The 13,040-nt window shown below is 36.6% G+C and overlaps 1 non-coding gene across 1 annotated transcript; it reads left to right on the forward strand.

The window, feature by feature from the left end:
- The first annotated feature begins 10,784 nt into the window (after window positions 1-10,784).
- Window positions 10,785-10,892, forward strand: LOC112781353 (small nucleolar RNA R71). Its single transcript, XR_003192135.1, has one exon. It is a non-coding gene; the product is annotated as a small nucleolar RNA R71 (small nucleolar RNA).
- The last annotated feature ends 2,148 nt before the right edge of the window (window positions 10,893-13,040 follow it).

The following is a 13,040-nucleotide window of genomic DNA, read 5'->3' on the forward strand; positions in this document are numbered from 1 at the left end:
ACTCTCTCTGTTTTGTTTGGTTAAAAAATGAGAGTGTTTTTCAAAATGTTCTCTCTCTTTCACCTATGGCCTAAAAGCCACTTTCTTTTTATTTTTATTTTTTATTTTATTTTCTAAACCCTACTTAGTTAAAAACCCACCAATATCGTGGAATAAAAAATTATGGTCGTGGTATATAGAAAATAGAGGAATAAAGGAGTGGGAGAGTGAAATTTGGGAGGAGAGAGGAGTGATTGAGTGAAACGTAAAAAGATGATTTGAGAGGGAGTGATTATGATGATGGAATTTGAAATTTGAGACCTAAAAGGTGAGTAGATGGAGCCAAAGAAAATAAGGCGCGCCAATGTGATAGAGAAAAAATATATTCTACGCGTGTTCAAAGAATTAAAGGAAAAAAGGGTAAATCAGATCTTGTATATTGGTGTATGTATGCTACTATAGTTGGCAATTGGTAAATTGCATATTTCTTTGGTGAAATAGATTGGATTTTTTTTTTTTTTGGTGACGAAATAGATTGGATTTGATCTAAAGAATAAAACCTACAAATAATATTATTATATTATCTTATAATACATAGTATTCTGGTGTCAAAAATACTAACGTGGTATCTTCTGGTGCTAGTATGCATATCTCTCTCTTCTCAAAATATTTTAAAAAAATATCTTCTTTAGAATTATAGAAAAATTGATATTTAATGACTAAAATTTAACTAATTATCAATCATTCTAATTAATTTAATTTATATCTTTTTTTATTGTGTATCAACTTTAATTAATATGATTTGCAAATAAAATATACATCTCATTGTTTGAATTAATTAATCTAATATCCATTAAAAAATAAAACATATAATATTATATTATCTGACAACATATAGTATTCTAACGCCAAAAATGTTGACATGGCATGTCTTGGTGCTAGTATGTATACTTCTCTCTTCTTAGAATATTTTAGAAAAGTATCATCTTTGAAATTATATGGAAGTTGACATTTAATGACTAAAATTCTACTAATTGTCAATCATTCTAATAAATTTAATATATATCTTTCTTTTATTGAGTATCAACCTTAATTGATATGATTTATAAATAAAATATATACATCTCATTATTTGAATTAATTTCTCATCAAATATCATTAAGGAATAAATCCTATAAATAATATCATTATATTATGTTATCTTATAACAGGTAGCATTCTGTTGGCAAAAATACTGACGTAGCGCATTTGGTGTTAGTATGCATACTTTTCTTTTCTCAAAATGTTTTAAAAAAGTATCTTCTTTGAATTTTTTAGAAATTGACATTTAATGGCTAAAATTTTACTAATTCTCAATCATTATAATAAATCTAATTTATATTTTTATTTTATTGTGTATTAACCTTAATTAATATGATTTGTAATTAAACTATATACATCTCACTATTTAAATTTATTAGCCTCCTCTACCACCATAATGGTCGCCACCTCATTAACCACCGTAACTCATACCATTATCACTATTATCTTCTCAATTACGACCATGTTCTTAAACAGTGGAGCCATCAGGTATAGTAGCATCAACTATCTTAGTGCATTCATGGATTATATTCTCCACCTTCTTCCTTCTTCAATATCAAGCTCGTAACAGAAGAGAGCAAGATTGAGTGAATTGAATGTTAACATGACAATGCATAAAAAAAATATAGTGCATAATTGATTTTTCTATTTTTTGGCAATGAAGACACACGAGTAAGGTTCTCGGGAAGAATAAACAAATAAAAATAAAGAATCAATAAAAAGAAGAAGTATTAGAGAAAGAAAGAGAAGTCGAGTAAAAGAAAAAAAATTAGGGCAAAAACAAATATGAAAGAATATATAAAAATAAGTATTTTTTTAAATTAATTTTCCATTTAAAATTTAAATTTTGAATTATTATAGTTTAGAGATTGAGTATATCTAAAAAATAAAAAATAACATAAAAAGAAAAAAGATGCCAAAAAAAGGACACAAAAAATTTGAAAATTCAGTAGACATAATAAATAAAGAATAAGAGACCAAGAAAAAAGAAACAAACGAAAAAGAAAAAAATATTTAAATCCATGTATGGACAACAGGATGATGTGGATTAATAGATATGTATGTATAAGATAAGCCATGACACATGATGAATGATATATATAGTTGTTCGTACCAGAGGTGATTTTACGAACTGGTGAAGTGAGAAGGTTGGAAATCTTGACTTCAGCATACACAGAATCAAGTTGGATGGGCAACTTGCAAAACACTCCGATGTTAAAGTTAGTAGTACTTTTTGGTGATATGGAACAAGTGTCTTTACCTGCTGTGTATCCTTCCTTTTATACCTACCCTTTGAGGCTGCCATTTTTCCAGCCTTTAATACTTTTATGTCGCGTTACTATTGTCAGGATTTGACAGTTTCGGCTTTAGTGATCCAACCATTATGACGTTCCCGGCATTATCTCATAACATCGGATTCTTACTTAATTGTCTGTTATGATCTTATTTGTCCAGAACAGTGCCCCCAACTCGGATTGCCAGACCTTAGCCTTTTTGTCAAGGGTATCCCAGTTTATGAAGTTGGGCCTATTTCTAAATTGGGACTCTGGAAGTTTATTAAAAAAACTGAACAGTTTCTTAATTTCTTTTGAAGTAGTTGTAATTTTCTCGTTCTACGAACCGTCAGCCCATTTTTTGATTTCTCTCTCCAACAATAAATGCAACATTAACTTGAATTTAAATAACTTTTCATTTTCACTCTACCTTCCGTTTGCTCTTTCCTCATTTTCCATCACTTCTTATTCATCTCTTTCTTCTCCCAGTGAGCGTCTTTCGCTCAGATTCCCTTTTCGACCTCACTTTCCATCGCCATCGCATTCTGCCTCATTTTCCATTGCTATCGTACTCTCCATCACGTTAGGGAGGATTACTGGTGCTTGTTAATGGAATTTTCAAAAGTCTTTGATAAAGGTTAGTGAAGCTTCTTCCTTATCTTTTCTATATTTTTACTAGGGGGATTGCCCATGTTCTATTTTTCCTCTTCTGACGTTGTCTATTCAAAGCTTTTCCTCGCATTACCTTTATATTTGTTACCTTTAATTAGGCTCAATATAGTACGGAACCACTATTTCCCCAAAATAGTTGATGATTACTATTTGCCCCCCACTCTTCGCAGTTTTCCTTGTTTTTTGACTGTTTGTGTTGTGTTTTGAGCTAGCTGTAGCTATAGGATTTGTATTTTTTTAGAAATTTTTCTTCTATTTTTGCTTCAACATAGTGGTGGTGACGTAGTGGTGGTGACGTAGTGCTCTTCGCATTCCCTGGCTGGACGACTTCGAGAATGAGACTGTCTAGACAACGAGTGCTCCGCTAACCATCGTTCAAGTTCCAATTGGTAACGATCCAACTCTTGTACCCGATGTCGCATTTCATGCATGGCGTGGTGATAGTCATCTCCAAGGCCAGAAAAATGATGAACTTCTGGTGATGGGTTTCCAGGTTAGGGGCTCTTGGATTTTCATAGCCGAGGGGAGCTTCTTCATGACTTGGTGTAACCTCAGTCTCGTGTCTGTCCTCCCGGTGTTGGCCCTTCAATTGAGTTTCTAAATTGATTGTGGACTGAATTCGATGCTCGGCCATGATTCTTAGCGAAGTAGGATTTTTCCATAGACGGCACAAAATGTTCGTACCAGAAGTGAGTTTATGAACTGGTGAGGTGAGAAGGTCAGAAATCCTAACTTTAGCATGCACAAAACCAGGCCGGATAGGGAACCTGCAAAATACTTCGATGTTAAAGTTAGTAGTGCTTTTTGGTGATATGGAACAAGTGTCTTTACCCACTGTGTATCCTTCCCTTTACACCTGCCATTTGGGGGTGCCATTTTCTCAGCCTCTAATGCTTTTATGTCACGTTACTATTGTCAGAATTTGACGGTTTCAGCTTTAGTGGTACAACCGTTATGACGTTTCTGGCATTATCTCGTAACATCAAATTCTTACTTAATTGTTAGTCTGTTAGGATCTTATTTGTCCAGAACAATAACATATACAATTACACCATTCTTTAAGAGGTTGACTGGTGTGCGAAATCGTGATCATTCCATTCCTTGGTAACGGCGATAAAAACTCAATACGCACGTTCATGATCTTATATCTATTTCACAACTTCGTACAACTAACCAGCAAGTGCACTGGGTCGTCCAAGTAATAAACCTTACGTGAGTAAGGGTCGATCCCACAGAGATTGTCGGCTTGAAGCAAGCTATGGTCACCTTGTAAATCTCAGTCAAGCGGATTAAATTGTATTAAGAAATTATAGTGGATGAAAATAAATAAAATATAAAATAGGATAGTGGTACTTATGTAATTCATTGGTGAGAATTTCAGATAAGCGTATAGAGATGCTTTCGTTCCTCTGATCTCTGCTTTTCTATTGCCTTCATCCAATCAATCCTACTCCTTTCCATGGCAAGCTTTATGTAGAGCATCACCGTTATCAATGGCTACATCCCATCCTCCTGTGAAAATGGTCCAATGCGCTGTCACTGCATGGCTAATCATCTGTCGGTTCTCGATCATACTGGAATAGGATTTACTATCCTTTTGCGTCTGTCACTACGCCCAGCACTCGCAAGTTTGAAGCTCGTCACAGCCATCCCTTCCCAGATCCTACTCAGAATACCACAGACAATGTTTAGACTTTTCGGATCTCAGGAATGGCCATCCATGGGTTCTAACTTATACCACGAAGACACTAATAACTCGGACTCGGTCCCCTTTATTAGATATCCAAGAGATATCCATTCAATCTAAGGTAGAACGGAAGTGGTTGTCAGACACGCGTTCATAAGTTGAGAATGATGATGACTGTCATGATCATCACATCCATCATATTGAAGTGCGAATGAATATCTTAGAAGCGGAATAAGTTGAATTGAATAGAAAAACAGTAGTACTTTGCATTAATCCTTGAGGAACAGCAGAGCTCCACACCTTAATCTATGGTGTGTAGAAACTCTACCGTTGAAAATACATAAGTGATGAAGGTCCAGGCATGGCCGAGAGGCCAGCCCCCAAAACGTGATCAAAGGATCAAGAGATAATCCAAAGATGTAAATACAATAGTAAAAAGTCCTATGTATACTAGACTAGCTACTAGGGTTTACAGAAGTAAGTAATTGATGCAGAAATCTACTTCCGGGGCCCACTTGGTGTGTGCTTGGGCTGAGCATGAAGCTTTTACGTGGAGAGGTCATTCTTGGAGTTGAACGCCAGTTTGTAACGTGTTTCTGGCGTTGAACTCCACTTTGCAACTTGTTTCTGGCGCTGAACGCTAGACTGCAACATGGAACTGGCATTCAACGCCAATTTGCGTCATCTAAACTTGGGCAAAGTATGGACTATTATATATTGCTGAAAAGCCCTGGATGTCTAATTTCCAAAGCAATTGGAAGCACGCCATTTGAAGTTCTGTAGCTCCAGAAAATCCATTTTGAGTGCAGGGAGGTCAGAATCCAACAGCATCTGCAGTCCTTCTTCAACCTCTGAATCTGATTTTTGCTCAGGTCCCTCAATTTCAACTAGAAAGTACCTAAAATCACAGAAAAACACATAAACTCATAGTAAAATCCAGAAATGTGATTTTTAATTAAAAACTAAAAAATATAATGAAAACTAATTAAATCATACTAAAAACATACTAAAAACAATGTCAAAAAGCGTATAAATTATCCGCTCATCACAACACCAAACTTAAATTGTTGCTTGTCCCCAAGCAACTGAAAATCAAATAGGATAGAAAGAAGAGAATATACTATAAATTCCAAAATATCAATGAAACATAGCTCCAATCAGATGAGCGGGACTTGTAGCTTTTTGCCTCTTGAATAGTTTTGGCATCTCGCTTTATCCATTGAAGTTCAGAATAATTGGCATCTATAGGAACTTAGAATTCAGATAGTGTTATTGATTCTCCTAGTTTAGTATGTTGATTCTTGAACACAGCTACTTTATGAGTCTTGGCCGTGGCCCTAAGCACTTTGTTTTCCAGTATTACCACCGGATACATAAATGCCACAGACACATAACTGGGTGAACCTTTTCAGATTGTGACTCAGCTCTGCTAAAGTCCCCAATTAGAGGTGTCCAGGGTTTTTAAGCACACTCTTCTTTTGCTTTGGACCTTGACTTTAACCGCTCAGTCTCAAGTTTTCACTTGACACCTTCACGCCACAAGCACATGGTTAGGGACAGCTTGGTTTAGCCGCTTAGGCCAGGATTTTATTTCTTTAGGCCCTCCTATCCACTGATGCTCAAAGCCTTGGGATCCTTTTTATTACCCTTGCCTTTTGGTTTTAAGGGCTATTGGCTTTTTGCTCTTTCCTTTTGGTTTTAAGAGCTTTTGGCTTTTTCTGTTTGCTTTTTCTTTTTCTTTCTATTTTTCTTCGCCATTTTTCTTTTTTTTTTTTTGCAAGCTTTTTGTATTCACTGCTTTTTCTTGCTTCAAGAATCATTTTTATGATTTTTCAGATTATCAAATAACATTTCTTCTTGTCATCATTCTTTCAAGAGCCAACATATTTAACATTCTTAAACAACAACTTCAAAAGACATATGCACTGTTCAAGCATTCATTCAGAAAACAAAAAGTATTGTCACCACATCAAAATAATTAAACTAGTTTCAAAGATGAATTCGAAACCATGTACTTCTTGTTCTTTTGTAATTAAAACATTTTTAATTTAAGAGAGGTGATGGATTCATAGGACATTCATAACTTTAAGGCATAGACACTTAAATACTAGTGATCATGAAGACAAAAACATAAACAAACATAAAGCATAAAAATCGAAAAACAGGAAAATAAATAAACAAGGAGATTAAGGAATGAGTCCACCTTAGTGAGGGTGGCGTCTTCCTCTTCTTGAAGAACCAGTGGTGCTTTTGAGCTCCTCTATGTCTCTTCCTTGTCTTTCTTGCTCCTCCCTCGTAGCTCTTTGATCTTTTTTAATTTCATGGAGGATGACGGAGTGCTCTTGATGTTCCACCCTTAATTGTCCCATGTTAGAACTTAATTCACCTAGAGAAGTGTTGATTTGTTCCCAATAGTTTTGTGGGAGAAAGTGCATCCCTTGAGGCATCTCAGGGATTTCATGGTGAGGAATCTCCTCATGCTCATGTTGAGGTCCATGCTCTCTTGTTTTCTCCATCCTTTTCTTAGTGATGGGCTTGTCCTCTTCAATGAGGATGTCTCCCTCTATGTCAATCCCAGCCGAATTGCAGAGGTGGCAAATGAGGTGAGGAAAGGCTAACCTTGCCAAGTTGGAGGACTTGTCAGCCACCTTGTAGAGTTCTTGAGGTATAATCTCATGAACCTCCACTTCCTCCCCAATCATGATGCTATGGATCATGATGGCCCGGTCTATAGTAACTTCAGACCAGTTGCTAGTAGGAATGATTGAGCGTTGAATGAACTCCAACCATCCTCTAGCTACTGATTTGAGGTCAAGCCTTCTTAGTTGAACCGGCTTGCCTTTTGAGTCAATTTTCCATTGAGCTCCTTCCACACATATGTCCATGAGGACTTGGTCCAACCTTTGATCAAAGTTGACTCTTCTAGTGTAGGGGCATGCGTTCTCTTCCATCATTGGCAAGTTGAACGCCAGCCTCACATTCTCCAGACTGAAATCTAAGTATTTCTCCTGAACCATGGTGAGCCAATTCTTTGGGTTCGGGTTCACACTTTGATCATGGTTCCTAGTAACCCATGCGTTTGCATAGAACTCTTGAACTATTAAGATCCCGACTTGTTGAATGGGGTTGGTTAGAACTTCCCAACCTCTTCTTTGGATTTCAAGTCGGATCTCCGGATACTCATTCTTTTTGAGTTTGAAAGGAACCTCCGGGATCACTTTCTTCTTGGTCACAACTTCATAGAAGTGGTCTTGATGAACCTTAGAGATGAATCTCTCCATCTCCCATGACTCAGAGGTGGAAGCAATTGCCTTCCCTTTCCTCTTTCTAGAGGTTTCTCTGGCCTTAGGTGCCATAAATGGTTATGGAAAAATAAAAAGCAATGCTTTTACCACACCAAACTTAAAATGGTTGCTCGTCCTCGAGCAAAAGAAAAGAGAAAGAAGTATAAGAAGAAGAGAATGGAAGAGATGGGGGGAGAAGTGGTTTCGGCCAAGTGGAAGAAGAGATGGTTGTGTTGTGTGAAAATGAAGAAGGAATGAGGGGTTTGTATAGGAGTGGGGAGGGGTTAGGGTTCGGTCATTTAGGTTTGGGTTTGGGAGGGAAATTATTTTGAATTTAAAGGTAGGTGGGGGTTTTGGGGAAGAGAGGATGGATGTGAGTGGTGAAGAGGTGATGGAAAAGAGTGATTGAGTTGATTGGTGAGGGGTATTTGGGGAAAAGTGATATGAAAAGGTGTGAAGAGGAGAGAAGAAAGGTAAATGGGGATCCTGTAGGGTCCACAGATCCTGAGGGAATCCTGTGGGGTCCACAGATCCTGAGGTGTTTGAAGATTTCTCATCCCTTCACCTTTGAGGCGTGTAAAACGCCCTATATATGCAGTCCTGGCGTTTAACGCCAGACTGCAACATGTTTCTGGCGTTAAACGCCACTTCCATGCTTGTTTTGGGCGTTCAACGCCAGTCTGCAGCATGTTTCTGGCGTTGAACGCCAGTATGATGCATGTTTCTGGCGTTAAACGCCAGTCTGATGCTTATTTCTGGCGTTTAACGCCAGCTTTCCTCTGGGTGTAATCCTGGCATTTAAACACCAGACGGCTGCTTGTTTCTGGCGTTTAACGCCAGTTTCATGCTCTGTTCTGGCGTTAAACACCAGCCAGATGCTCCTTACTGGCGTTTAAACGCCAGTATGCCCTTCCTCCAGGGTGTTCTATTTTCAATGCTGTTTTTCATTCTGTTTTTGATATTTTAGTAGTTTTTGTGACTCCACATGATCATCAACCTAATAAAACATGAAATAACAAAGAGAAAATAAAATAAAAATGATTAAATAACATTGGGTTGCCTCCCAACAAGCGCTTCTTTAATGTCAATAGCTTGACATTGGGCTCTCATGGAGCCACACAGGTGATCAGGTCAATTTTATAGACTCCCAACACCAAACTTAGAGTTTGGATATGGGAGTTCAACACCAAACTTAGAGTTTGGTTGAGGCCTCCCAACACCAAACTTAGAGTTTGACTATGGGGGCTTTAGTTGACTCTGCAGTGAGAGAAGCTTTTCATGCTTCCTCTCCATGGTTACAGAAGGAGATCCTTAAGTTTTAAAGATAAGGGAGTCCTCATTCAGTTGAAGGATCAATTCTCCTCTGTCCACATCAATCATAGCTCTTGCTGTGGCTAGGAAGGGTCTTCCAAGAATGATGGATTCATCCTCATCCTTCCCAGTATCCAGGATTATGAAATCAGCAGGGATGTAAAGGCCTTCAACCTTTACTAACACGTCCTCTACCTGACCATAAGCCTGTTTTCTTGAGTTGTCTGCCATCTCTAATGAGATTCTGGCAGCTTGCACCTCAAAGATTCCCAGTTTCTCCATTACAGAGAGGGGCATGAGGTTTATCCCTGACCCAAGGTCACACAGAGCCTTCTCAAAGGTCATGGTGCCTATGGTGCAAGGTATTGAGAACTTTCCAGGATCCTGTTTCTTCTGAGGCAATTTCAGTTGATTCAGATCACTCAGTTCATTGGTGAACAAGGGAGGTTCATCTTCCCAAGTCTCATTGCCAAATAATTTGGCATTCAGCTTCATGATTGCACCAAGGTACTTGGCAACTTGCTCTTCAGTAACATCTTCATTCTCTTCAGAAGAAGAATACTCATCAAAGCTCATGAATGGCATAAGGAGGTTCAATGGAATCTCTATGGTCTCTAGATGAGCCCCAGACTCCTTTGGTTCCTCAGAGGGAAACTCCTTATTGATCTCTAGACGTCCCAGGAGGTCTTCCTCACTGGGATTCACGTCCTCCTCCTCTTTTGTGGTTTTGGCCATGATGGTCATTTCAATGGCCTTGCACTCTCCTTTTGGATTTTCTTCTGTATTACTTGGGAGAGTACTAGGAGGAGTTTCAGTGATTTTCTTACTCAGCTGGCCCACTTGTGCCTCCAAATTTCTAATGGAGGACCTTGTTTCGTTCATGAAACTCACAGTGGCCTTAGATAGATCAGAGACTAAATTTGCTAAGCTAGATGGATTCTGCTCAGAATTCTCTGTCTGTTGCTGAGTGGATGATGGAAAAGGTTTACTATTGTTAAACATGTTTCTTCCACCATTAGTAAAGCCTTGTTGAGGCTTTTGTTGATCCTTCCATGACAGATTTGGGTGATTTATCCATGAGGGATTATAGGTGTTTCCATAGGGTTCACCCATGTAATTCACCTCTGCTATTGCAGGGTTCTCAAGATCATAAGCTTCTTCCTCAGAAGATGCCTCTTGAGTACTGTTGGATGTAGCTTGCATTCCATTCAGACTCTAAGAAATCATATTGACTTGCTGAGTCAATATTTTGTTCTGAGCCAATATGGCATTCAGAGTATTAATTTCAAGAACTCCCTTCTTCTGAGGCGTCCCATTACTCACAGGATTCCTCTCAGAAGTGTAAATGAACTGGTTATTAGCAACCATGTCAATGAGTTCTTGAGTTTCTGCAGGCGTTTTCTTTAGGTGAATGGATCCACCTGTAGAAGTATCCAATGACATCTTAGCTAATTCAGACAAACCATCATAGAATATATCCAGGATGGTCCATTCTGAAAGCATGTCAGAAGGACACTTTTTGGTCAGTTGCTTATATCTCTCCCAAGCTTCATAGAGGGATTCACCTTCTTTTTGTCTGAAGGTTTGAACATCCACTCTAAGCTTACTCAGCTTTTGAGGAGGGAAGAACTTGGCTAACAAAGCCGTGACCAGCTTATCCCAAGAGTTCAGGCTATCTTTGGGTTGAGAGTCCAACCACACTCTAGCTCTGTCTTTTACAGCAAACGGGAAAAGCATAAGCCTGTAGACCTCGGGATTAACCCCATTGGTCTTAACAGTATCACATATCTGCAAGAATTTAGTTAAGAACTGAAAAAGATCTTCAGATGGAAGTCCATGAAACTTGCAGTTCTGCTGCATCAGATAAACTAATTGAGGTTTCAGCTCAAAATTGTTTGCTCCAATGGCAGGAATGGAGATGCTTCTTCCATGTAAATTGGAATTAGATGCAGTAAAGTCACCAAGCATCCTCCTTGCATTATTATTATTTTCGGCTGCCATCTCCTCTTCCTGTTTGAAAATTCCTGTAAGGTTGTCTCTGAATTATTGTATTTTAGCTTCTCCTAGTTTCCTTTTCAGAGTCCTTTCAGGCTCAGGATCTGCTTCAACAAGAATATTCTTGTCCTCGCTCCTGCTCATATGAAATAAAAGAAAACAGAAAATAATAGAGATATTCTTTGCCTCAGTAGAGAGAGGTTCCTTTGTGTGAGTAGAAGAAGAAAAGAATGTAATGTAAGGAAGGAAAAAGGGAAAACTCGAACACAGAGAGGGAGGTGGTGTTCGAATTTTTTGGATGGAAGAGAGGTGTTAGTAGATGAATAAATAAATAGAAGGAGATGAGAGAGAGAATTTCGAAATTTAATTAAAATAAAAATTAAAATTGAAAGTTAGATTTCGAAAATTAAAGTTGAAATTAAATTAAAATTAAAACAATTAGTTAATTAAAAAGGAATTTTGAAAAAGAAGAGAGGGAATTTTCGAAATTAAGAGAGAGAGGATTAGTTAGGTGGTTTTGAAAAAGATATGATTGAAACAAAAAGATAAGATTGATTGAAAAAGATTTGAAAATCAATTTTTTAAAAAAGATAAGAGGTTAGGAAAGAAGTTGAAATTGAGTTTGAAAAAGATATGATTGAAATTTTAATTTGAAAAAAGATTTGAAAAGAAAATTAAAAAGATTTGATTTTGAAAACTAAAGTTGATTACTTGACTAACAAGAAACTAAAAAGATATGATTCTAGAGTTTAAAGGTTGAATCTTTCTTATTAGGCAAGTAACAAACTAAAATTTTTTTTGAATCAATCATATTAATTTTTAGCATTAATTTTGAAAATATGAAATAAAAATAAGAAAAAGATTTTGAAAATAAATTTTAAAAATTTCGAAATTATGAAAGAAAAATGAAAAAGATTTAATTTTTGAAAAAGATTTGAAAAAGATAGAATTTTTAAATTGAAAATTTGATTTGACTCATAAGAAATAATAAGATTTTAAAAATTTTTGAAAAAGTGAATTCAAATTTTCGAATTTGATGAGAAGAAAAAGGGAAAGATATTTTTTTTTATTTTTTGAATTTTTAATGATGAAAGAGAAAAACAACAAAAAGACTCAAAACATGAAGATTATGAATCAAAACACATGATGCATGCAAGAACACTTTGAATGTCAAGATGAACACCAAGAACACTTTGAAGATCAAGATGAACATCAAGACTTATTTTTGAAAATTTTCAAGAAAAGAAAAACATGCAAGACACCAAACTTAGAAATTTTTAAACTTTAGACACTAATGATTCAAGAATGCATATGAAAAACAAGAAAAGACACAAAACATTAAATTTTAAAGATCAAACAAGAAGACATACCAAGAACAACTTGAAGATCATGAAGAATGCAATGCATGAATTTTCGAACATGCAAGAAAAATAACAACATGCAATTTGACACCAAACTTAAAAATTGACACTAGACTCAAACAAGAAACATAAAATTTTTGGTTTTTATGATTTTATTAATTTTTTTGGATTTTTCGAAAATTAATTTGAAAAAGAAAAATAAGGATTTCAAAATTTTTAATAGGAACTCTAGGAATCTTGCAATATTAGTCTAAAGCTCCAGTCCAGGAATTAGACATGGCTCACTAGCCAGCCAAGCTTTCAGTGAAAGCTCCGGTCTAAAACACTAGACATGGCCAATGGCCAGCCAAGCTTCAGTAGGACATTACATGCATTGAAGTGATTAGTTGAAGTCTCA

Source organism: Arachis hypogaea, chromosome 19 (genome assembly GCF_003086295.3).
Source record: "Arachis hypogaea cultivar Tifrunner chromosome 19, arahy.Tifrunner.gnm2.J5K5, whole genome shotgun sequence".
Lineage (NCBI taxonomy): Eukaryota > Viridiplantae > Streptophyta > Magnoliopsida > Fabales > Fabaceae > Arachis > Arachis hypogaea.